General features: G+C 50.7%; 1 protein-coding gene across 6 annotated transcripts in view; it reads right to left on the reverse strand.

Moving 5' to 3' along the window:
- Nucleotides 1-22,984, reverse strand: part of CDH13 (cadherin 13) — a 1,882,652-nt gene that overhangs the window by 13,560 nt on the left and 1,846,108 nt on the right. The window lies entirely within an intron of this gene.

The raw sequence follows: 22,984 nt of genomic DNA on the forward strand, positions 1-22,984 counted from the left end.
AGATTCGATCCTGGGATCGAATCTGCTGCCAATCGTTTGCGGTAAACGCCGCCGCCGATCCGATTTCCTCCCGAAATCGGATCGGACCGTCGATCGCGCCGTGCGGGAAATTACCCTCGATCGCCCGCGGGTAAAGTGCGCGTCGCTAGCGGCGGCCGATCAGATGAAAAATACATTACCTGATGTGGGCTCCCGGGCGTCTTCTCCGCATCTTCTCAGCGCTGCACCCGCTCTTACCGGCGCTTCCTGGGTCACTGCAGTGACCCAGGAAGTTCAAATAGAGGGCGCTCTATTTGAACTTCCTGGTCACGGAGTGACACAGGAAGCGCCGAGATGGAGCAAGAACACAGCGGTGCAGCGTGGAGAAGATGCCCGGGAGCCAGCGTCAGGTAATGTATGCGCGGGGGGAGGACAGGCGGCAGGAGCAGCTGAACAGATTGTGATCGGTTTCAGGCTGAAATCGATTCACAATCTGTTTGCAGTAAAGGCAGCCATACGATCCCTCTCTGATCAGATTCGATCAGATAGGGATCTGTCAGCTGGTCGATCTGATGGCACATCGACCAGTGTATGCCTGCCTTAACTGACATTCATCTGCAGATCTGAAAATCCGTCTTGGTGGATCTGATCTGCAGATGAATGTCTGGTAAACAAGGTGTGTATGAGGATCTGCAGATCTCATAGACTATGAATGCATTTTGCAGGAACAGATCTTTTGCAGGAAGTGATCTTTTGCAGATACTGATCTGTTGCATGTTTACAGCATCTTTGTGTGCAGCATCTTGCAAAGATTTCTGTCTGATGAGGAGTTCAGCTCCATAGAATAAACTGTGTAGAGTATGGCTCTCCTACTACATGGAAGGGGGTAAAATTGGTCGGTGATCTTTCATTTTCCAAAGACTATGGTCTGCTGTGTGTATGAGCCTTTAGGATATTTTTTTGTGATCCTTTGGCAGGGTTTCCCAGGGGCTTGGTCCATCCCCCCCTTTGACTGGCCACCCTGTGACATTACATAACAAAAGGGATAAGATCGCGACTAGATGGAGAAATAATCAAGGGTTGAAGCAACAGAGATCATCTACCAAAAAGACATGTCCGATTCCAATTCTGATCATTGGTCGTGTGTGTGTGGGGGGTAATGGCATTTGTTATGGTGGCTCATTATGTCTACTTTTCTTATAGAGAAGACAAGATGGAAGGACATCACCATTACAAGGGGCCTGGAAAGGGAACTTTAATCCAGAGGTCATTGAGGCAGTTGAGGCAATGGAGGAGCACTGTAATGTTCACTACATTGTGGTTGAGGTGTTGTTTACCCAAGATTTTTCAATTTTGCAATAACAGAAATGATGGGTGACTGGAGCAGGTGTAGCACTGGCATCTGAGCAATGTAGATTTAGCAGGGTTGAAATAAATTCAATAATGGCGCCTAGCCTGGGAGACGCACAGCGAGAACCCATCACAAATACTCCATGTAAGTTGAATCATTTAATAAAGCTTTGAAGCTTTCAACTGTATTATGCTATAAGGGGTTCTTTCTTATGAGGTAACAAGCACAGGAGAAATCAGGATTTGAGGGCACTGAGGAACTTGCAATAGGGTTGTGGGATGCCTGCTAAGATCGCAGAGGCTTGTGTGTGAGGTCCTCACCCAAAGGGTGAGTTTGAGTCCATTTGGGCAGAGTTCCCCAACCCTGTCCTCAAGGCCCACCAACAGTACATGTTTTGCAGAAAACCACAAACATGCACAGGTGGGGTAATTAGTGTCTCAGCAGAGCTGATCAACGACCTCTGTGGATTTCCAGAAAACAGGCACTGTTGGAAGGCTTAGAGGACGGTTGGAGAACGCTGCATTTGGCTGATCGGTGGGGTACTGTTGAAATCAAGTCGTGCACTTGGATTGGTTGGAGCGCAGAAGTGGAATTTATTGGAATAGAAATAATTCCTGACCAGGGCAGATATATAATGGAAGAAATGACAAGTGACTGAGGCAGGTCCAGCAGGGTAGAAATGGTGTGTAATCAGGGGAGGTTTAGCAGGGTAGAAAAGATGGCTGACCAGGGTTGATCTAGTAGTGATAACATGATAGGCAATCTGGGTTGGTCTAGCAGAGTAGACATGAGTGACTAGGGTAGGTCTAGCATGGTAAACATGATAGGTGACTGGGGTAGGTCTAGCAGGGTAGAAATGATGGTTGAGCAGGGCTGATCTAGTAGGGTAGAAGTGATAGGTCTAGCAGGGTTGACCTGATGGGTGACCGGGGTAGGGCTAACATGGTAGAGATGATGGATGAGTTTGTGTAGTGCTAGCATGATGGGTGACCGGGGTAGGGCTAACATGGTAGAGATGATGGATGAGTTTTGTGTAGTGCTAGCATGATGGATGACCGAGGTAGGGCTAACATGGTAGACATGATGGGCGACTAGGCCAGGTCTAGCAGGGTAAAAATGATGGAGGCAGGAAATTTGGGCGCATGAGGCAGGTGGACAAAAAGGGCGCCGCCATTCACTTCCATAATAAATATCGTTTAATGGGCGCCCAACAGGGAAAAAAGGGCGCTGGAGAAAAATAATGTTTTACAAGTGGCGCTCTGAGACTTTTAATGTTTTATAACTGCTTCTCATGATTACACATTATTTAATGATTTATATTTTTTAAACATTATTTTTAAACGAAAAACAGCACAATATTTTTTAAAAATGTTATTAACCCCCTTGACGGTATGAAAAATACTGCCAGGGGGCAGCGCAGCAGTTTTTTTTGATTTTTTTTTTTTTTAAATCATGTAGCGAGCCCAGGGCTCGCTACATGATAGCCGCTGCTCAGCGGCATCCCCCCAGCCCCGCCGATCGCCTCCGGCGATAGGCGATCAGGAAATCCCGTTCAAAGAACGGGATTTCCTGGAGGGCTTCCCCCGTCGCCATGGCGACGGGGCGGGATGACGTCACCGACGTCAGGACGTCATTGGGAGACCCGATCCACCCCTTGTCGCTGCCTGGCACTGATTGGCCAGGCAGCGCAGGGGTCTGGGGGGAGGGTGCCGTGCGCCGCACCGGATAGCGGCGATCGGGCGCGCGGCGGCGGCGATCGGGGTACTGGCGCAGCTAGCAAAGTGCTAGCTGCGTCCAGCATAAAAAAAATTATGAAAATCGGCCCAGCAGGGCCTGAGCGGCACCCTCCGGCGGCTTACCCCGTGTCACACACGGGGTTACCGCTAAGGAGGTTAATGCTTATCACAGGGGGGTCTTAGGCTTAGGCACCACCAGGGGAGTCTTAGGTTTAGGCACCACCAGGGGAGTCTTAGGTTTAGGCACCACCAGGGGAGTCTTAGGTTTAGGCACCACCAGGGGAGTCTTAGGTTTAGGCACCATCAGGGGAGTCTTAGGTTTAGGCACCATCAGGGGAGTCTTAGGTTTAGGCACCACCAGGGGGGTCTTAGGTTTAGGCACCACCAGGGGGGGGGGGGTCTTAGGTTTAGCCACCACCAGGGGGGTCTTAGGGTTAGGCACCACCTGGGGGATGTTAGGTTTAGGCACCACCAGGGGGGTCTAGGGGTTAGGGGAAGGTACAGGGAGGGTTCTGTGTGAGAGTAGGGTTAGGTATAGTTTTAGTAAAATTCTTTTTAATCTTTTATAAAACGTTATTATACATTTCACTTTTTAAACAGGGAAGATTAACGTTTTTACAATTGCCAATTTCATACACATTATTTAATGATTTAAAACTTTATAAAACATTATTTTTAAACGAAATATAGCACAATTTTTTTTAAACGTTATTCATGCTTATCGTTTAAAACTCTGCGCCCTTTTTTCCCGGCGCCCTTTTTTAACGTACGCAGAAATGATGATGAGTCATCAGTGCCATCAGGGATGACATGACTATCGCTGGTGGGATGTGTGGTGGAACTGTCTCCTCTATAGTAACAGTCTACATTGCTCTGATATTCCAGAGCAGCATGTCTATACAGTGCCTGTTCCCGTTGAGTTCGATTCTGATGAGCGACACAAGTAGCGAGTGTGCATGCACCTTGAAGGACAACTGAAGAGAGGAGGATATGGAGGCTGCCATATTTATTTATTTTTCTATTAATGCAGATTTCCTGGCTATCCTCCTAATCTTCTGCCTCTAATACTTTTAGCTATAGACCCTAAAGAACCATGCAGATCCAATGTTAGCTGCATACTTGTGATTCAGATATTACTGGTGCATGGTAAAGGTGCCAGGCAACTGGTATTGTGTCAAAGGAAATACATATGGCAGTCTTCATATCCCTCTTGCTTTAGATGTCCCTTAACCGACTTACGACCACCTAACACCGAAAGGCGGCCGCAAGGTGGTTCCCCCAGCACCGCCTAACTCCGATTGGCGTCAAGTCCTGGGAGAGTGTTTTGCAGGGCATCCCATGTGTGCATCCCCGCTAGCGTAACGGAGTGTAGTCTACTGGCAGCGATCGTTACCGACTGCTTGATGGCGAAACTGCTGTTTATGTTGTGCAGCGCTGCGATCTCCTGCAGCGCTGTACAGGACCAGCTCTGTCACTAAGCTGTCCCCTCTATTGGCTCTGAAGATGATCTCTATTTAAAAAAAAAAATTATAATTAAAAAAAAATGTCAGCAGCAATCAAAAGCCACTAACAGAAAGCTCTGTTAGTGGCAACAAAAGGGTGAAAAATTCATTTGTGTGCTTAGTTGTATGGCCCTGCGGCAAGCGGTTAATGCTGCAGTGGCCTGAATTGTAATAAAATAGCCTGGTCACTAGGGGGGGTGTAACTAAGCCTGTGGTCCTCAGCTGGTTAAAGAGATTGCACGGCTGTATGTGAATACCTGTTATTGCCGGCTGTGGCTTCTATAGCTAAATCCATTGATTAGCAGAGCTTGCTACCATGAAGTGTGATGCTATTAGGCTGCCATTTCTATCACTATCGCCAGAATAATTTCCTCCTGATAATGGAATAAAAATGCTTTTCAGTATTCATTTTACATCTACATTGTAAGCACGCCTCTGCAGCCATGCATGTACACTTTCCTTGTTGTCACAGACACTATTATGTACTGACACTTTACTAACCATGACAAGTATTTTCTCATGTCAGCTATTCATTTTCCTTACATTACATTAAGTGCATTACGAGTCACTGAAGGTTTGTATAGATCTCAGACAAGTCTGTCATTACTACATGGTAAGGGGCAGCCCAGATCCGGAGAGAGACTCTAACAGGGCTGGCCGGGCTGTCAGTGGTGAGATATGTGAGGTAACGGACTCCTCTATAGAAATAGGGAATGTGTATTGCCTGATGTGTCAGATCAGGAATATGCAATGCACCAGGGCTGGCTGGCCTGTCAGTAGCGAGATGTGTGGGTTAACAGACTCCTCTATAGAAATAGGGAATGTGTAATGCCTGCCTGATGTGTCAGATCAGGAAGATGCAATGCACCAGGGCTGGCTGGCATGTCAGTTGTGAGATGTGTGGGGGAAGTCACTGGGCCCCCTGCAAAACTTTGAATGGGGCCTCCCTTCCTCCCTGCAGTGCCTCTCTACTTCCTGAGCTAATTAAGAAGTAGAATGAGGCACTGGAGAGAAGAGTGGACCTCCGTCGAATGGAAGTGGTGAGTCTGCATTCCCTGTCTGCTGCCACCATTGCTGGAGGGAGGAGCACTGAAGGGGAAGCCTGAGGTGGGGGGGGGGGGGGTAGCTGGAGCTGGGCCCCCACCCTGCCATTGTAGGTGCTCGCTGTTCACCCTTCTTGTGCTGCTGTATCCCTTGTAGAGGCTATTGTTATGCCTCTGGGTACAGAGCCGGGACAAGGTCCTGCAGCACCCAAGGCTGAGACAACTAAGTGTGCCCCCTATCCCTCCCACCCCAGCCATCACCCACTGATTGCTAGTAGATTAAGAGGTGCCACAGGGCCCCTAACACCTTAATCTCTAGTCATCTGGCTTTCAGTCACTGCCATGCATCCCCTTTCCTTATTTCTCTCTGCTTCAAACACAATAGGAGAATGATAGATGAGTGAGTTGTGCGCTCCCCTCCTACACTGCGCCTAGAGGCTGGAGCCTCTCTTGCCTCTGCTCGATCCAGCCCTGCCTGGGTAACGGACTCCTCTATAGAAATAGGGAATGTGTATTGCCTGATGTGGCAGATCCTGTCCCTGTCAGTAGTAGGATGTGTGGGGGAACTGACTCCTCAGTAATAATGGGGTATGTGATTTGCTTGGAACAGAATGTACAAAAAAAAAAGCATCAGTGAAACGGGAAAAGGGAGTTACTTGCAGTGATGCTTGTGAATTTTCTCATAATTTTCGCATCAAAAATTCTATTTTCGATTTTGAGAAATACATTGTATTTTCGCAATATGGTCAAGAACATATTTTTTATGCTGCTTCATTGACACCCACGCTCACTGCTGCTGAACTATTAGGGGAACCCTAGCAAAAGCATTTTTAACCTATTTTGATTCCTGGACGTAGAAACTACGTCCAGGAACCATGCGCGCTACCGCGCCCGATCGCGCGCGTGCACGCGCACTCCCGGCTGTGGATTCGGTAGCCACGGAATCAATGCATCGGGCTATGGTGCCCGATCACTGATTCCTCTCCCCCGCTGAAAAAGCGACAGCTTCTCTCTCTCAAGTGAAAACGACGGAACGCGAATGGGTTAAATTAACTACTAAGGATACTTATTGGTTTTTACACTGACCAATGGGATTGCTTAAAATAGATGGAAACCTCCTTCCCTTCTGGTGCAGAGGTGGTGAGTGTTACAAACAAGGGTCATTGGAGAGGCTGTAAAAATAAAAGCTTTCTTACCCACTAAACTGAAAATGAAGTAGTTTTAACCGTTTAAAAAAAAAAAAAAAAAAAATATATATATATATATATATATATATATATATACTATATTAAAATTGTATTTAGTGAGATAAAGCTTACGTAGATTAGGCTAATAACGAGCGCTGGCTAAATCCTCTGTAGTGGGGAGTTTATTTGGAGTGAATAGCAGAGATGATCAATGATTTACACAATCCTCCATGAATTCTGAAATATTTGTATATTTGTATGAAAATGTGTGCAGCTTGAAAATGGAACAATCAACCTCTGTTTACCGTGATTGGTCAATTCCCAAGCTGCATAAATTTACATACAAATTTGCATAATCCTGCATGAACTCTTAAATTTTTGCATCTCATTGATCATCCCTAGTGTGTAGTAGGTTCCAGTCTGATCACTCAGAGGAAGGAGGTTCCCAGAGAGGCAGGGGGAGGCTATATTTACCCTCTGAGATAGAGGACTGTCTGCAGTGAGGACACCACCATAGGGTGCACAGGTTTCAGTTTTCCAGGCCAGTTATTAGTGTGGAAAAAATTACTAACCAACCATTAGGTGATGATTATGCAGAGGTGTCTGTACACCAGCCACCCCCTTGCAACAGTTGCTGCTATGGCAACCCTATATGTAACTTGGGAGATACTTTAGAAGCATACATATAATTAAGCTGCTGAGAGATTTGGGCACAGGGTAAAGCTGAAAAATGTCTCACCCTGCTTTTGCAAAAGTACTGGTGGCGTTAATTACTATTCCCAGATTCCTGGATTTACCATAAGGCACTGCAGGCATGTGCCTACAGGCGCCTGATGGTGGAAAGGCAGCTCACCTCCCTCCTTAGTGCCTCCCTCCTTCCTTATGCAGAGTTCTGAGCAGAATATAAATGAGAGATTACTCACCCTGCTCTTGGCATTCCACTGATGAGATCTCCCTTCAGTCAATGGCACCACTGGCTACTTGGCATTAGGTAGCCAGAGGTACCCTTAGAATTAACCACTTGAGGACCACAGTGGTAAACCCCACTAAAGACCAGGCTATTTTTATCAAAATTGGCCACTGCAGCTTTAGGGCAAAGGAGGAACAGAATCCGCACACCCGCAGGTAGAGTCCAAGGGTTTTTATTCAATGCAATTCACAAAGACAGTAAAATGGCTGACATGTTTCGGATCATATCCTTACTCATAGCCTCATTGGCTATGAGTAAGGATATGATCCGAAACATGTCAGCCATTTTACTGCCTTTGTGAATTGCATTGAATAAAAACCCTTGGACTCTACCTGCGGGTGTGCGGATTCTGTTCCTCCTGTATCCTGATCTGCCGCACTGGTTTCCAGCACCTTGCCTTGGGTAATAGAGGTTGAGCAATCTCACCCACCACAACAGCTTTAGGGCAAAGCTGCAGGGCCACACAACACAGCACACAAGTGATCCCCCCCCCCCTTTTCTCCCCACCAACAGAGCTCCCTGTTGGTGGGGTCTGATCACCCCCCCCCCCCCCCAACCCCCCGTGTTTATTTTATTTTTTTTAATAAATATTTGTTATTTTTTCAATATTTTTTTTACTATTTCTTTTCTTTTTTGGAATCCCCACCCTCCCCCCCCAGCCGGCCAATCCTTCTGCCTATGATAGCCAATCACTCTCAAGTGCCCCAGGGGGACAGCCGGGTCACACAGCGGGGACATCGCTGTACTAAACGAAAAGACGGTGGTTTTTCCGTCTGACAGTATCTGCCGCTCGGAGACTAAAGACAGGGCGGAGGTCCGCCCCCCGAACAGGAGATGCACGTGCAGCCTGTGCGCGATCTCCTGCAAACTGCAGCCTCAGGATTTGACGCCAATTGGCGTTAGGCGGTCCTGGGGCTGCCGCCGCATCGTTATGTAGTTAAGGCGCACCTGTAGCTACGTACGACAGGCAAGGGAAGTAAGGGAGATGTGACAGCTGGACCAGCCAGCACACTTGCAATGCAGTTTGGTGGAGATTTGTAGGTTCAAAGTGGGCGAAGTCTCGGGTGCCCGGACACCTGTGCCTATAGGCTCCTGTGAGGTAAATCCGGGTCTGACTATTCCCGCTCCAGGTCGCCGTGGATGGAGGGGAAAGATGTAATTCTGCTTCCAGCTATTGCTGGTGGCCAAATTACAGTTTTTTATCATAATTCGTGCTCCGTCTTCTGACGGTGCCCAAATTACTCACTGAGCACCGATACAGCCGTAATTCCTATTACGGCGCCGGCTGCACCCAATTCTCCGGCTCTGTTTACACAGCGCTCCCTTTAGAATAGTGCATGTGCCTGTCTTACAGGTGTTGCAATCTGAGGCAGAACCTTATTTACATAGTGTGTTGTTCCACTAGCCCTGGGAGTGATGGCAGCTGCCGTTTGATGCCGGCTGCGTGGGAAGATAGGCGTATCTTGGCCGAGGCTGAGGCGGAATAACTTTGATGGTAGCTACTTGGCTGATGTTGGTGGCTCTTTTCCGATACAGCTATAAACTAAAAATTCAATTTATATTAATGAATCTGCATAAGAGCCACTTACTCGCGCTCTCTCACCAGTTGTCTGCGCTTTCTTTTGATGTCAGAACTTCAGAAATTTACGCCGTGCTTCTGACATCAAAGGAATACAGATCAGCGTTTAAAGGGCCTGAAAGGCCTCCTAAATAGACGCTGTCATCGAGGCTCCTAGAATGAGCCGAATGAGGAGGCCCTCAGATGGGAGCCCGACACTTGGAATCATTCCAGATACGCAAACAAAGTAATGTGCTTCAGTGTTTCTCATTTACTAACTTGTTAACTCAGTGGTTTAATCAGGTCTTTTATACTAAGTCCCCATAAGTGCTTAAAGTGGTACTCCGAGATGACAGTGTGAAAGGAAAGGCAGTGCCATGGATTGCAGATTTGCTTCCCACCCAGTGACCTCACGTTCCAGTTCAAGCCTCTCTTCAAGTTGTGCAGATGAATACGTGCAATAGGCAGGATTAAGGTGGGGCTGGGTGTGTCCTAATCAGTGTATAGCAGTCTCTCACTGCCAGAAACTCACTGCAATGTCAGTGTACTGAAGTGTACTTAAAGTGAACCTAAAGTCTGCCCAAAAAAATGAGATGAACTCACCTGGGGCTTCCCTCAGCCCCCTGCAGCCGATCGGTGCCCTTGCAGCTCCGCTCCGATGGTCTAGGACCTGCCGGCGAACACTTCCGGTTTGGCCATCACTGGCCGACAGGCATGGGAACGCGAGTGATTCTTTGCGTTCCCAGCCTGTATATCGTCCCCTAATAGCAGCATAGGGGGCAATATACATATGCTGCTATTGCGGCCAGGAGGCCAGGATATACAGGCTGGGAATGCGAAGAATCACTCGCGTTCCCATGCCTGTCGGCCGGTGACTGCCAACCCGGAAGTGTTTGCCGGCGGGTCCTGGACCATCGGAGCGGAGCTGCGAGGGCACCGATCGGCTGCAGGGGGCTGAGGGAAGCCCCAGGTGAGTTCATCTCATTTTTTTGGGGCAGACTTTAGGTTCACTTTAAGGTCCCAGATTTTATAAAGAGACTGTGGCAAAGATGAATGGCTTGTTTTACCGACTAACCAGGGTCAGACAGATCAGTACTTGCACAGCTGCAGTACTCTCCACAAAGAGTTAAACTCTCAGCAGAAATGGGAGGGGTCAGAGGACCTGAACATCATATCTATTATTCAGCCGCTGGGAGATTTGGGCACAGGGTAAATCCGATAAACTGCTAACCCTGCTCCTGCACAAATCCCGGCGGTGCTAATTACTATCCCATTCCAGGCTGCCATGGATAGTGGGGGAAACATGTAATTCGGCTTCCAACTATTGCTGGTGGCCAAATTACAGTGTTTTATAGTAATTTGACCTCTGTCTTTTGATGGCTCCCAAATTTCTCAATGAACGCCACTACAGCCTTAATTCCTATTACAGCCTACGGTGGCACCGGCTGCACCCATATCTCCTGCGATGTTTTTACAGTGCTCGCCTCCCCAGCATAGAGCCAAACGCTGCCCCTCCCCAACTCCTACTAGTGCTGTGTAACTCTTGTAACCAGCACTGCAGCTCAGTGAAGTGTTATCTTCCAGTCCAGTTCCTTTCTCCTCAGAATTTAACTCTATAAACAGTGTTTAAAAAAAAAAAAAAAAAGCCCCATGGAATTCTCACTCACCCTCCTCAACCCCCCCCCCCCCCCCCCCCCGTCGGCAATGCACTAACAAATACTTTTCCATTGATGTTCTTTCAGGCAAGCAGAATCTGGATAATAAGTAAACAGCAGTGATACCCCCAATCACGAATTTGAATAAATCCGGCGACGGCAGATTCGAAATCCTTATACACCGTGATTGGTATGTGAACCGGAGCTCTGAATTCGACTCGGATTTTAGTCGTGATTACATGAGGAATCCGCGATCACGGATTTGACTTTAACGTTAATAGCAATGGATTATAAAGATAATCAGTGGCTACAATGTAAAGAAACAAAAAAACAAAAAGAACTTTGTTTTTGAAAAAAAAAGTTTCAATTGAAAAAAGTATTCGTGATTAAAAACTCGCCGACTTCAGCAGTTAATAACAAAGCCCCTTACATGCTAGTAACATCAAATTTGCAAGATATAATAAGAACAGTGGGAAAAAGAGGAAAAAAAAAACATTTTTCCAAAAAGACCTTATAGTTTTTGAGAAAATCAATTTTAAAATTTCAAAGGAAGTTTTACAGGAAAAAAGTAAACATGTAAATGCGGTAAATACATTAATTGTCATATACCGCATTTAAATGTGCAGGAAGTCCCCGGTTAATGAACGAGATAGGGACTGTAGCTTCATTCTTAACCTGAATCTGTTCTTAAGTCGGAACATTGTGCCATCTCTGTCCCCTGTACCTCCTCTGTGCCTCCAGTGTCCCCCTCTGTGTCACATCTGCCCTCTGTACCTGCTTATACAAGTTTAAAAGAATTTTTTTTCTTTGAATTTTTTAAAATCGATTGTCTCAAAAACTACAAGTCCAATTTGAAACATTTTTTTGGGACTTGTTCCCATGGAATCCATGCTGTTCGTATCGGCGGGCCGTTCGTAAGTCTGGGAATACCTGTATACTATTTTCCTTTGAAACTTTAATAACAATTTTCTCAAAAACTATAAGGTCTTTTTGAGAAAAAAAAATAGCCTTGTTCCCACTGTTCTTCTTAACTGCATATATCCTGCAAATTTGGTGTTTATAGCATGTAAGCGGGCTTTGCTATTAACCAATAAAGTTGGCGCGGTTTCGGGTAACAATCACAGCCCGTGATCATGGCTAAATCTGTGATCACAAGTCGGATTTGGACCACGGTCACAGGTGCATTGAGAACGGAATCTGTGATCGAGAGGCAATCACGAATTCGGAATCCGACCTCGTGATCAGGAAAATCCGCTTGTGATCACGAGGCCGTGGAGAGCAACACTGGTAAACAGAGATTTACATGGAAATGATCTATATTCCACATCTTGACATTAAAACCACAAGCATTTACCCCTTTTCATCCACTCCTGGAAGCTGCCCCCCCCCCCCCCCCCCACACACACACACACACACACACCTGTGGATGTACAGAAGAATGCTGCATAATACCTGACTTTCCACCAACCTATATTACAATATGACTGGAGTGGAGTTGGCCTCATTTTCAGTAGTAACACACTGTAGAGTGTGTTCTCAATCAGCTGAAGTCCATTGTTATTGTAAAGAGAAGATGAGCAGTTCAGTAAAGCGTTTATTTGTCCTCTATGTGACATTCTCCTCTGTCTGGTTTAGCAATCTACCAGCACAATCACATGCAGTTGTCTGCCTCGCCCATTCCTCTGACTTGTATATAAAGCACTTGTGTCCCACTCACCTGACTCTCTAGCTGCGCGGAGTTTGTCTCCATGTCCCTTTCACTTCAGGCTCCCTTGAACATGATGGATGATATAATCCAATAGGGATGGTCACTGAGATGCTAATAATTCTGAACAATCCAAAGTTTATGCTAATGGTATAAAAGTGTCTGCAGCTAGATCATTCAGTTGCCTTGTCATAATGCCCACCTACACTCTCTGAGATAATGGCTGCTGCATGATACCTCCCACCCAGGGCCGGCCCTAGACTTTTTGCCGCCTGAGGCAAGTTTTGAAAAAATTGCCATCGCCATCCGCCCCCCCGTAGGGGGCCGCTGAGCTGGAGGGGTAGCTGGCAGGACGGGGGGGTATTGGGCCTAGCGGTGGGGAGGAGGGTCGGACTCCCCTTTCCCTCGACTGGGTCCCCCGATCTGCGCTCCCCTCCAGCTTTAAATGTAGCGTAAGCAGCCGATAGACAGTAACAGGCACGGGCGGGGGATCACACACCTTCCGCGTTCCTCGTTGCGCTCCACTGACGTAACTTCCTGTACAATACAGTGGGCGGCGTTGCAGGAAGTGACGTCAGTGGAGCGCACGTTGGAACGAGGAAGGTGAGTGATCCCCCGCCCGTGCCTCTTACTGTCTGTCGGCTGCTTACGCTACATTTAAAGCTGGAGGGGAGCGCAGATTATGAGACCCAGGCGAGGGAGGGGGGGGTCCGACCCCTCTCCCCACCGCTAGGCCTAATACCCCCGTCCTGCCAGGCGGCCGGCACCCCCGCACGGGCGGATGCCGCCCCTAGAACTTTGCCGCCTGAGGCAAAAGTTTCACCCCGCCTCATGAGCGGGCCGGCCCTGCTCCCACCCCAGCTAGTTAGAGGCATGTTTAGCGGCAGGAAAGGATAGAGAGGTAAGAGGTACAGCCGTGTTTAGCGGCAGGAAAGGATAGGGTGAGAGGAGAGAGGCATAGCCGTGTTTAGCTGCAGGAAGGGATAGAGTGAGAGGAGAGAGGCATAGCCGTGTTTAGCGGCAGGAAAGGATAGAGCGAGAGGTGAGAGGCATAGCCGTGTTTAGCGGCAGGAAAGGATAGAGCGAGAGGTGAGAGGCATAGCCGTGTTTAGCGGCAGGAAAGGATAGAGCGAGAGGTGAGAGGCATAGCAGTGTTTAGCGGCAGGAAGGGATAGAGCGAGAGGTGAGAGGCATAGCCGTGTTTAGCGGCAGGAAAGGATAGAGCGAGAGGTGAGAGGCATAGCCGTGTTTAGCGGCAGGAAAGGATAGAGCGAGAGGTGAGAGGCATAGCCGTGTTTAGCTGCAGGAAAGGATAGAGCGAGAGGTGAGAGGCATAGCCGTGTTTAGCGGCAGGAAAGGATAGAGCGAGAGGTGAGAGGCATAGCCGTGTTTAGCTGCAGGAAAGGATAGAGCGAGAGGTGAGAGGCATAGCCGTGTTTAGCGGCAGGAAGGGATAGAGCGAGAGGTGAGAGGCATAGCCGTGTTTAGCGGCAGGAAAGGATAGAGTAAGAAGCATAGCCGTGTTTAGCGGCAGGAAAGGATAGAGCGAGAGGTGAGAGGCATAGCCGTGTTTAGCTGCAGGAAAGGATAGAGCGAGAGGTGAGAGGCATAGCCGTGTTTAGCGGCAGGAAGGGATAGAGCGAGAGGTGAGAGGCATAGCCGTGTTTAGCGGCAGGAAAGGATAGAGTAAGAAGCATAGCCGTGTTTAGCGGCAGGAAAGGATATAGCGAGAGGTGAGAGGCATAGCCGTGTTTAGCTGCAGGAAAGGATGGAGCGAGAGGTGAGAGGCATAGCCGTGTTTAGCGGCAGGAAGGGATAGAGCGAGAGGTGAGAGGCATAGCCGTGTTTAGTGCAGGAAAGGATAGAGCGAGAGGTGAGAGGCATAGCCGTGTTTAGTGCAGGAAAGGATAGAGTGAGAGGCATAGTCGTGTTTAGTGCAGGAAAGGATAGAGTGAGAGGTGAGAGGCATAGCAGTGTTTAGCGGCAGGAAAGGATAAAGAGGTGAGAGGCATAGCCGTGTTTAGCGGCAGGAAAGGATAGAGCGAGAGGTGAGAGGCATAGCCGTGTTTAGCGGCAGGAAAGGATAAAGAGGTGAGAGGCATAGTCGTGTTTAGCGGCAGGAAAGGATAGAGCGAGAGGTGAGAGGCACAGCCGTGTTTAGCGGCAGGAAAGGATAAAGAGGTGAGAGGCATGGTCGTGTTTAGCGGCAGGAAAGGATAGCGCGAGAGGTGAAAGGCATAGCCGTGTTTAGTGGCAGGGAAGGATAGCGCGAGAGGTGAGGCATAGCCGTGTTTAGTGGCAGGAAAGGATAGAGTGAGAGGTGAGAGGCATAGCCGTGTTTTGCTGCAGGAAAGGATAGAGCGAGAGGTGAGAGGCATAGCCGTGTTTAGTGGCAGGAAAGGATAGAGTGAGAGGTGAGAGGCATAGCCGTGTTTAGTGGCAGGAAAGGATAGAGCGAGAGGTGAGAGGCATAGCCGTGTTTAGCGGCAGGAAAGGATAGAGCGAGAGGTGAGAGGCATAGCCGTGTTTAGCGGCAGGAAAGGATAGAGCGAGAGGTGAGAGGCATAGCCATGTTTAGTGCAGGAAAGGATAGAGCGAGATGTGAGAGGCATAGTCGTGTTTAGTGCAGGAAAGGATAGAGTGAGAGGTGAGAGGCATAGCCGTGTATAGCGGCAGGAAAGGATAGAGCGAGAGGTGAGAGGCATAGCCGTGTTTAGTGGCAGGAAAGAATAAAGAGGTGAGAGGCATAGTCGTGTTTAGCGGCAGGAAAGGATAGAGCGAGAGGTGAGAGGCATAGCCGTGTTTAGTGGCAGGGAAGGATAGCGCGAGAGGTGAGGCATAGCCGTGTTTAGTGGCAGGAAAGGATAGAGCGAGAGGTGAGGCATAGCCGTGTTTAGTGGCAGGAAAGGATAGAGCGAGAGGTGAGTGGCATAGCCGTGTTTTGCTGCAGGAAAGGATAGAGCGAGAGGTGAGAGGCATAGCCGTGTTTAGTGGCAGGAAAGGATAGAGCGAGAGGTGAGAGACATAGCCGTGTTTAGCGGCAGGAAAGGATAGAGCGAGAGGTGAGAGGCATAGCCGTGTTTAGCGGCAGGAAAGGATAGAGCAAGAGGTGAGAGGCATAGCCGTGTTTAGCGGCAGGAAAGGATAGAGTGAGAGGCATAGCCGTGTTTAGCGGCAGGAAAGGATAGAGCGAGAGGTGAGAGACATAGCCGTGTTTAGCGGCAGGAAAGGATAGAGCGAGAGGTGAGAGGCATAGCCGTGTTTAGCGGCAGGAAGGGATAGAGCGAGAGGTGAGAGGCATTGCCGTGTTTAGCGGCAGGAAAGGATAGAGTAAGAAGCATAGCCGTGTTTAGCGGCAGGAAAGGATAGAGCGAAAGGTGAGAGGCATAGCCGTGTTTAGCGGCAGGAAAGGATAGAGCAAGAGGTGAGAGGCATAGCCGTGTTTAGCGGCAGGAAAGGATAGAGTGAGAGGCATAGCCGTGTTTAGCGGCAGGAAAGGATAGAGCGAAAGGTGAGAGGCATAGCCGTGTTTAGCGGCAGGAAAGGATAGAGCAAGAGGTGAGAGGCATAGCCGTGTTTAGCGGCAGGAAAGGATAGAGTGAGAGGCATAGCCGTGTTTAGCGGCAGGAAAGGATAGAGCGAGAGGTGAGAGACATAGCCGTGTTTAGCGGCAGGAAAGGATAGAGCGAGAGGTGAGAGGCATAGCCGTGTTTAGCGGCAGGAAAGGATAAAGAGGTGAGAGGCATAGTCGTGTTTAGCGGCAGGAAAGGATAGAGCGAGAGGTGAGAGGCACAGCCGTGTTTAGCGGCAGGAAAGGATAAAGAGGTGAGAGGCATGGTCGTGTTTAGCGGCAGGAAAGGATAGCGCGAGAGGTGAAAGGCATAGCCGTGTTTAGTGGCAGGGAAGGATAGCGCGAGAGGTGAGGCATAGCCGTGTTTAGTGGCAGGAAAGGATAGAGTGAGAGGTGAGAGGCATAGCCGTGTTTTGCTGCAGGAAAGGATAGAGCGAGAGGTGAGAGGCATAGCCGTGTTTAGTGGCAGGAAAGGATAGAGTGAGAGGTGAGAGGCATAGCCGTGTTTAGTGGCAGGAAAGGATAGAGCGAGAGGTGAGAGGCATAGCCGTGTTTAGCGGCAGGAAGGGATAGAGCGAGAGGTGAGAGGCATAGCCGTGTTTAGCGGCAGGAAGGGATAGAGCGAGAGGTGAGAGGCATAGCAGTGTTTAGCGGCAGGAAAGGATAGAGCGAGAGGTGAGTGGCATAGCCGTGTTTAGTGGCAGGAAAGGATAGAGTGAGAGGTGAGAGGCATAGCCGTGTTTAGTGGCAGGAAAGGATAGAGCGAGAGGTGAGAGGCATAGCCGTGTTTAGCGGCAGGAAAGGATAGAGCGAGAGGTGAGAGGCATAGCCGTGTTTAGCGGCAGGAAAGGATAGAGCGAGAGGTGAGAGCAGGCTCGGACAGAGCCGCCGAACCACCGACGGTCCCATCGGTGGGCCCCGACTGCCCCTCCTCCTGGGGGCCCCTAGAAGGCGTGCGCTGCATGGGAGAGCAGGGGAGGGCAGCCCGACTGTTTTTTTTTTTTTTTTTATGTCCCTTAAAAAAAACTATTTTCCCCGGGGGGGCCCCCTCCTATCCTCCCCCTCCCTCACCTCGGAGGGCCCCCCTCCTGTTACGAGCGGCGGCGGCGGTTACAGCAAAGTTCCTGCGAGGTATAGCAGAAGATAGAGGTCCAGCTGCCTCCCGGGCTACGCTGTCTCCTCTATGCCGCTCGCACTGCTTCCTGGTTTAGTGCGAGCGGCATAGAGGAGACAGCGACTGGGAGGCAGCTGGACCTCTATCTTCTGCTTTACCTCCCCGGAAGTTTGCTGTACCCGCCGGCGCCGCTCGTAACAGGAGGGGGCCCTCCGAGAGTCCGAGGTGAGGGAGGGGGAGGATAGGAGGGGGCCCCCGGGGAAAATAGTTTTTTTTAAGGGAAAAAAAACAAAAAAAAACCAGTCGGGCTGCCCTCCCCGCGGCTTGTAAGGAGGGGGGACACCCAGGTGAGGGGGAGCATAGGAGTCGGGGCCCCCACTGGCTACCCACTCGGCTACCTAACTGCCCACCCTCCCACCTGGCTACCTAACTGCCCACCCGGCTACCTATCTACCCACCCAGCTACCTATCTGCCTACCCTCCCACCCGGCTACCTATCTGCCCACCCGGCTACCTATCTACCCACCCGGCTACCTATCTACCCACCCAGCTACCTATCTGCCTACCCTCCCACCCGGCTACCTATCTGCCCACCCGGCTACCTATCTACCCACCCAGCTACCTATCTGCCTACCCTCCCACCCGGCTACCTAACTGCCCACCCGGCTACCTAACTGCCTACCCTCCCACCCGGCTACCTATCTACCCACCCGGCTACCTAACTGGCTGCCCACCCGGCTACCTATCTACCCACCCAGCTACCTATCTGCCTACCCTCCCACCCGGCTACCTAACTGCCCACCCGGCTACCTAACTGCCTACCCTCCCACCCGGCTACCCTTCTGCCTACCCTCCCACCCGGCTACCTAACTGCCCACCCGGCTACCTAACTGCCTACCCTCCCACCCGGCTACCTATCTACCCACCCAGCTACCTATCTGCCTACCCTCCCACCCGGCTACCTAATTGCCCACCCGGCTACCTAACTGCCTACCCTCCCACCCGGCTACCTATCTGCCCACCCGGCTACCTATCTGCCCACCTGGATACCTATCTACCCACCCAGCTACCTATCTGCCCACCCGGCTACCTAACTGCCTACCCTCCCACCTGGCTACCTAACTGCCCACCCGGCTACCTATCTACCCACCCAGCTACCTATCTGCCTACCCTCCCACCCGGCTACCTATCTGCCCACCCGGCTACCTATCTACCCACCCGGCTACCTATCTACCCACCCAGCTACCTATCTGCCTACCCTCCCACCCGGCTACCTATCTGCCCACCCGGCTACCTATCTACCCACCCAGCTACCTATCTGCCTACCCTCCCACCTGGCTACCTAACTGCCCACCCGGCTACCTAACTGCCCACCCAGCTACCTATCTGCCCACCTGGCTACCTAACTGCCTACCCTCCCACCCGGCTACCTAACTGCCCACCCAGCTACCTATCTGCCTACCCTCCCACCCGGCTACATAACTGCCTACCCGGCTACCTATCTGCCTACCATGCCATGGGCGTCCCTACATAGGGCAAAATGGGGCATGCACACTCCCCTGGCTAGCTGCTGCCCCCCCCTAGCTACCCGGACGTGGCTGGCCCGCCCGCCCTGGGGTGGCAGCGGAGAGAGAAAAGAAGCGGCAGGCACAGCGGCGCTGCCTGCCGCATCACTTAATTCTAAAGGGGGGAGCGAGAGAGGGGGAGCCCCAAGGTGAGGGAAGGGGGAGGGGGAAACATCCTCCCTTCCCCACCGCTTCTCTTCTCCCTCCGCTGCCACTGAGGACACCTATAGATCTGGCTATTTAAACTGGGGACACCTATAGACCTGTCTATCTATACTGGGGGGCCCTGTCACTACCTAAACTAGGGGCTCCTGTCACTATATACACTGGGGGGGGGGGGGGGGGGGTCCCTGTCACTGCATACACTGGGGGGCTCCTGTCATACCTAAACTGGGGGTACCTGTCACTAACTGAACTGGGGGGGCGCCTGTCAATACCTGAACTGGGGGCACCTGTCACTACCTGAACTGGGGGGCACTGTCACTACCTAAACTGGGGGCACCTGTCACTACATACCCTGGGGGGCACCTGTCACTACAAACACTGGGGGCTCCTGTCACTACATACCCTGGGGGGCACCTGTTACTACCTTAACTGGGGGGCACCTGTCACTACAAACACTGGGGGCTCCTGTCACTACCTAAACTGGGGGGTATCTGTCACTAACTAAACTGGGGGGCTCCTGTCGCTACCTAAACTTGGGGGTCCTGTCACTACCTAAGCTGGGAGGCTCCTGGTGCTACCTAAACTAGGGTGCACCTGTCACTACCTAAACTATCCAGGCCAGCCCAGCATCACCACCAGCCAACCAGCCCAGAATCACTGTCAAAAAGGCCACAGCATCACCACCAACAGTCAGGCCAACATTTACTTCAACCAGCCAAGTACAGCCCAGCATCACCGCCAGGCCGGCCACAGCATCACCGCCAGGCCTTTCAGCCCACACATCATCCCCAATCCAGCCAAAAACAGTATTGCCTGGCACAGCAGCCAGTAGAGGAGAATTCAGAAGCCAGGTGAGAGGTGTCTACCATATTAAGTGGGCATTCTGCCTATTTATGTGAAATGCTGTTTATTTATGTGCCTCATGACTGCTGAATTTGTCTTGTTGGGGGCCTCATGGTTACTGAATTTGTCTTGTTGGGGGCCTCATGGTTACTGAATGTCTTGTTGGGGGCCTCATGATTGCTGAATTTGTCTTGTTGGGGGCCTCAAGATTGCTGAATTTGTCATGTTGTCATATTTGTCATATCTAACCTATGCTGAGGGAAACTATTCTGGCTACCTATATTAGCCCACTGCCTTACTGTTACAGTTACATTACAATTACCCCCCACCCATGTGATGTCATGTCCACACCCATTTTTTTTGTCGCTGCGCGCTTTGCTTTTTTGGGGGGGGGGTGTTGGTAAATTATCCGCACCGGGTGTCATACACCCTAGCTACGCCACTGGAGGGGGGCACAGCTTGGAAGGGGGGGAATTGGGCACAGAGCGGCGGGGAGGGGGGGAAGCGTCCCCCCCTCCCTCACCTAGGGCCCTCCCCTTCCGCGCACCCCCCTCCTCCAGAAGTGCAGCCAGCAGCGAGCGGAGAATAGCTACAGAGATGATGCTATCTCCGCTCCGAGTCCGCATGCCGCTGCCCTGCTGGTATCTGACTGTAGTGTGTGACGCTGTCCAATCACGTTCTCGCAGTACTTCCTGCTAGAGCGTGATTGGACAGCGTCACTACAGGAGACAGAGACCAGCAGGGCAGCAGCGGCATGCGGAGCGGAGCGGAGATAGCATCATCTGAAGCTGGTAAGCTATACTCCGCTCGCTGCTGGCTGCACTTCTCGAGGAGGGGGGTGCGCGGAAGGGGGGGCCCTAGGTGAGGGAGGGGGGGAGGCTTCCCCGCTGATCTGTGCCCTCTGCCCCCCCTTCCAAGCTGGGGGGGACTTGCATTGTGTGGGGGTATCTCTGCCACCAACCTGATTGCATTGTGTGGGGGTATCTGCAGCCAACCTGATTGCATTGTGTGGGGGTATCTGCAGCCAAACTGATTGCATTTTGTGGGGGTATCTGCAGCCAAACTGATTGCATTTTGTGGGTGTATCTGCCATCAACCTGATTGCATTTTGTGGGGGTATCTGCCGTTAACCTGATTGCATTGTGTGGGGGTATCTGCCGTCAACCTGATTGCATTTTGTGGGGGTATCTGCCGTTAACCTGATTGCATTGTGTGGGGGTATCTGCCGTCAATCTGATTGCATTTTGTGGGGGTATCTGCCACCAACCTGATTGCATTGTGTGGGGGTATCTGCCGTCAACCTGATTGCATTTTGTGGGGGTATCTGCTGCAATTTGACTACTTGATGAATTATCATGAGGCATGTAACTACTTGAATATACAATGTATCTGGTCGGACCTAATCTCTGTGAATAACGCCGCTACTTATTTTGTGTTTTGTATTTTTTTTTTTTAAGTCTGCCCATGACTCATCATGACCACGCCGATGTTCCAGTGCATGGTGACACCCATTTAGTTTCGCATTTAGACATATCCCTATTGGAGACTGTCCTCAGAATTGCTCACAATCTATTCCCTACCATAAAGTCATGCAAAATTTCTAGAGTACATGTGTATGTGAGCCCAAAATGGGGGGGGGGGGGGAGGGAGGAGGAGGAGAGGGGGGTGGGCCCCTGGCTGAAACTTCCTCGGTGGGCCCTTGGTGTCCCAGTCCGACCCTGGGTGAGAGGCATAGCCGTGTTTAGTGGCAGGAAAGAATAAAGAGGTGAGAGGCATAGTCGTGTTTAGCGGCAGGAAAGGATAGAGCGAGAGGTGAGAGGCATAGCCGTGTTTAGTGGCAGGGAAGGATAGCGCGAGAGGTGAGGCATAGCCGTGTTTAGTGGCAGGAAAGGATAGAGCGAGAGGTGAGGCATAGCCGTGTTTAGTGGCAGGAAAGGATAGAGCGAGAGGTGAGTGAGTGGCATAGCCGTGTTTTGCTGCAGGAAAAGATAGCGCGAGAGGTGAGGCATAGCCGTGTTTAGTGGCAGGAAAGGATAGAGCGAGAGGTGAGTGGCATAGCCGTGTTTTGCTGCAGGAAAGGATAGAGCGAGAGGTGAGAGGCATAGCCGTGTTTAGTGGCAGGAAAGGATAGAGTGAGAGGTGAGAGGCATAGCCGTGTTTAGTGGCAGGAAAGGATAGAGCGAGAGGTGAGAGACATAGCCGTGTTTAGCGGCAGGAAAGGATAGAGCGAGAGGTGAGAGGCATAGCCGTGTTTAGCGGCAGGAAAGGATAGAGCAAGAGGTGAGAGGCATAGCCGTGTTTAGCGGCAGGAAAGGATAGAGTGAGAGGCATAGCCGTGTTTAGCGGCAGGAAAGGATAGAGCGAGAGGTGAGAGACATAGCCGTGTTTAGCGGCAGGAAAGGATAGAGCGAGAGGTGAGAGGCATAGCCGTGTTTAGCGGCAGGAAGGGATAGAGCGAGAGGTGAGAGGCATTGCCGTGTTTAGCGGCAGGAAAGGATAGAGTAAGAAGCATAGCCGTGTTTAGCGGCAGGAAAGGATAGAGCGAGAGGTGAGAGGCATAGCCGTGTTTAGCGGCAGGAAAGGATAGAGCGAAAGGTGAGAGGCATAGCCGTGTTTAGCGGCAGGAAAGGATAGAGCGAGAGGTGAGTGGCATAGCCGTGTTTTGCTGCAGGAAAGGATAGAGCGAGAGGTGAGAGGCATAGCCGTGTTTAGTGGCAGGAAAGGATAGAGTGAGAGGTGAGAGGCATAGCCGTGTTTAGCGGCAGGAAAGGATAGAGCGAGAGGTGAGAGGCATAGCCGTGTTTAGCGGCAGGAAGGGATAGAGCGAGAGGTGAGAGGCATAGCCGTGTTTAGCGGCAGGAAGGGATAGAGCGAGAGGTGAGAGGCATTGCCGTGTTTAGCGGCAGGAAAGGATAGAGTAAGAAGCATAGCCGTGTTTAGCGGCAGGAAAGGATAGAGCGAGAGGTGAGAGGCATAGCCGTGTTTAGCGGCAGGAAAGGATAGAGCGAAAGGTGAGAGGCATAGCCGTGTTTAGCGGCAG

Source organism: Hyperolius riggenbachi, chromosome 11 (assembly GCF_040937935.1).
Source record: "Hyperolius riggenbachi isolate aHypRig1 chromosome 11, aHypRig1.pri, whole genome shotgun sequence".
NCBI lineage: Eukaryota > Metazoa > Chordata > Amphibia > Anura > Hyperoliidae > Hyperolius > Hyperolius riggenbachi.